Consider the following 4,022-nt stretch of genomic DNA (forward strand, 5'->3'; position numbering starts at 1 on the left):
AACAAGTTTCATGATTTTAATTAATTAGACATGTTTTTTGTTAAAATTTAATATAATCATCCAGAAAAATTAAAAAGAAAAAAAAAACTGAATCCAGAAAAATTTAAAAGGAAAAAAAGATTTTGGGAAAAATAAAACGGATTTCATAGGGCCCTACAAATATCATGCATCTGAAGCTATAATTTTAATACTATGCAACAGTGCATATTATATAGGGCCTATTTTAATTCTTTTAAATGGCGCTCACTCGTTTTTGTGAAAGACTCAAGAAGGACCGTGCACAGTCACTTTCCACACAGGCACACTTCATGTTTGGTTGAAATAATCCTTAAGCATGTAAATTTATAATTTCCTTCAGTTTAATTTAAAAGTGCAATTAACATAAATAAAAATAAAGTTTAGAATTAGACAGCCTTGCGTTGTGTAGACAATTGCATAGTGAAAATTACCCCAATGCACCACCTAGTGCCCAACCTACTCTAATACTATTATAACCTGTTTAAATGTGAACAAGGGATTTACAATATTAAAGAAATCCTTTATTTATAACATGTACGTAAAAAATCTAAAAGATTAGACACAACTATGGGACACGGTCGTGCAGTAGCTAGCAACAGTGAAAGGAACCTCAAGGTTGTAAATGTGTGAAATTGTATAGGGCCCCATTCCTGTATTTTGCCTGGGGCCCCCAAATCACTATATCCACCCCTGACTATATCAAGAGGCTATTTGAAACAATCTTTGTGCATTGATTTTCTAATGGCACGATGCCTCTCAGAGCCATTATAAGGGTGAGTGTTTGGTCAGACTGGTCTGGTTTGCGAAGTCAAATTAAAATTAGTCTGAGAAGTAATTTGTCTACTTCAGAAATATATTAAAACGGTTATTTAATGCAGTTCAGTTATTTTCTGAGCAATCTGACAAACTGAACAATACTGTTATGATTAGGAAAACTACCAGTGTGTCCTCAAAGCTGAAGCTAATTCTCTGAATTCACAGAATTGTGCTTATTACTGAGGTTTTGCAGCTTGGCTAGCATACTACATTAACCATCCTCTCTACACTCCACCATGTGAGTACTAGCAGAGGCAAACCTATTTAATAATCATGTTCATTTAATACATTAAACTTGTTTTTATGTTTTACAGCAGAGACACGGGTCAACTTATGCACTAATTATTTTTGTGGTATGTAATGTTTCTGGTTTAATAAACATACCACATAGGTGTCCAAACCTCTGGTACCACTTTAAAAATCTAATGTAACCTATTATGTATGGACCACATTCTGTATTAAAGATAAATGAACAAACATGATGTATATTGTTTGTATTCCAGTTATGTGAGGCAGGAAATTTTTCCATCCACTGGTCACTGAACAGTTTAAAATGTGAAGGTGGGTGTATTAAAAAAAACGTCACATTTCTGTGGCATAACAGATCAGGATACTTGTGTTTGAGCCAATTTTTTGTTGTTGTTTAAAGGTGAAAAATGTCGGAGACTCCCACATCCATCTAAAAACCCTTTTACGTGGCTCTTTTACTTTGTATCATGTCCCAACTATACATATGAGGTAACAGCACCATTGCCATAATCAAATATATAACACTTTCTACTACCTCTGACTGATTCATCAGCTCTTTGCTTAAAATATTCATCAGATGGGTGCTTGGGTGGGCCTGTCCATCATAACCCAGTGTGTGCCAGGTGAGCGACTTCCATCAAACTTTGTGATTTTGATATATATACTGAGCTACAAAAATATATATTATTTAAAATATATTAATATATGAAAGTTGTTCATTTACATTTTTACTGACATTTTTTGCTATTGGTTTTTTGTAATATATATATATATATATACACACACACACATATATATATATATATTAATAAATAAATACTTTATTAATATAGAAAAATGAAAATGTTCAATATTTGATCTTATTTTTTTAAACTAATGTATTTATTTTATTTTTTATTTTTTGCAGTGGCTCGCTTCACACTTGTAGGTTTTGTTCAAATGACCATCTGGGCCAAAGGAAAACACAAAACTTACACCCGGGAGTTTAAGGACTACCCAAACCTCCGCATGTCAATCCTCCCTTTCATCCGCTGACATTCATATGAACCAATTTCAGGTCAAAATCCAGAGATATTATGATTTGAGCTGAGAGAACTAGGACACATCTGAACAGCTGTATGTAAATGAGGCTGATTTATGACACCCTCTGGGAAGGATTATGAAGTTAAATCCGCTTTTCAACTATATCTGCCGGTTATCATGCAAGATGATGTCTAACATTGTTGTATTTACAATGGTATGCCACTTGGGAATTTTATTTATTCTTATTTTATTATTAACTGCTTAGCCTCCTTGTCATTTTTTATTCAATTCAAAGTTTTAAATCAAGCTATCTCGTGCTACTGCAACAAAATTACCCAGCTGTAAAATCAAAAATTTGTTTAATTACCAGTATAACTTGCTATCTCACAATGTTTACATATGAATAAAAGCCTACATTAAAATCTGTCATATAAATTGGTCTCTTCATTAGAAATTAGCCTACTGATTGCCACCATTGATAGACACATTTATTTTTATAATATTAAAAATATCTGTATGACATTATATTCTGCAGTTCTTCCCTGTTGTACCGAATATCTATACTTTTCAAATTATCATATCGAAGTTAGAAATTCAAATATTGTGACAAAATTCATTTTGTAGGGTGCCACAAATTTGTAAAAATTTCCAAAGGGTGCCGTGACTAAAGAAAGGTTGGGAAACACCGATTTAGAAGACGAAAACCAAACAAAGTTAAGTCTGACACAGAGAAAGGGACCGATGGCCTGCCAGCCGGGGTTCGTCTTTATTTCAATTGTGTGTGTACTTCTAACATGTTTGGTTGGTAAAATAAATGTTGTAAATTCAAATCAGAGCGTCTTCCGTGTCTGGAATGGATGTATTCTTGAGTCTATAAGGTAACAATAATATAATAAGATAACCTTGTTTGAAATGGGTTTGGCTAAAATAAAATGTTGGTTTCGTCTATACTGCTAGGTACTTATACTATATTGACTGGGTTAAATAGAATTGCATTTCTAAAAAGAGACTAAAATCATCAGTTTTCGTCGACTAAAACTATACTAAAATGTCATCAGTTTTTGTCGACTAAAACTAGACTAAAATGCTCAGACTTTTAGTCGACTAAAGCTTGACTAGACTAAAAAGAGTATTAACGTGACTAAAACTAATAAAAACTAAAATGACAGTTTCACACAAAGACTAGACTAAAACTAAAATTAAAACAGGCCGCCAAAAACAACACTAGCTGTAGCTCGATTTGATAGGATTGTAAAAAAGTAGGCTATGATATTTTTGGCTCATATTTTCCCATACCCAAAAATCTGCTAAGTTTAAATTGTAGGTTAATACTGAAGCCTGTTTCAGCCACAGAAAAAAAGGGGAAAAAAGGTAATTGTGACTTTTTTCTCACAATTTGGACATTTATCTCACAATTCTGATTTTAGAATTTCTAACAGTTTGCTATCTAAATTCCTAGTTTACATCGCACAGTTGTGGTGGCTATACACCACAAAATAAAAAAGGTCATCATAATTACATATATATATACAGTATATATATATATATATATATATATATATATATTAGGGCTGTCAGTCGATTACATTTTTTAAATCTAATTAATTACATGATGTGTCAATTAATTAATCTAATTAATCACAAATTACATTTGGCAGTGAAAATACCCCCAAAATGTTATTTAAAGCTATTTTTTGTTAAATGAGAAAGTATCAAGTAGACATTAAAAATAGTAACTTTAGAAAGAAATATTTTATTTGATTCAACATAAAATTAATCGCACATAAACGTTTAGGCTACAATGGCCTAACATAAACTATGGAACATGAAAGAAGATAATGTGTTTTGCTTTTTTCCGTTCATGCAATGGAAGTCATTGGTAACCAAACAGCTTTGTTACCAACAGTCTTCAAAAT

The 4,022-nt window shown here is 32.0% G+C and overlaps 1 pseudogene; it reads left to right on the forward strand.

Moving 5' to 3' along the window:
• The first annotated feature begins 698 nt into the window (after window positions 1-698).
• LOC107558528 (very-long-chain enoyl-CoA reductase-like) lies at window positions 699-2,333 on the forward strand (annotated as a pseudogene).
• Window positions 2,334-4,022: the final 1,689 nt, after the last annotated feature.

This window comes from Sinocyclocheilus grahami, unplaced genomic scaffold (genome assembly GCF_001515645.1).
Source record: "Sinocyclocheilus grahami isolate Dianchi unplaced genomic scaffold, SAMN03320097.WGS_v1.1 scaffold648.1, whole genome shotgun sequence".
Classification (NCBI taxonomy): Eukaryota; Metazoa; Chordata; class Actinopteri; order Cypriniformes; family Cyprinidae; genus Sinocyclocheilus; species Sinocyclocheilus grahami.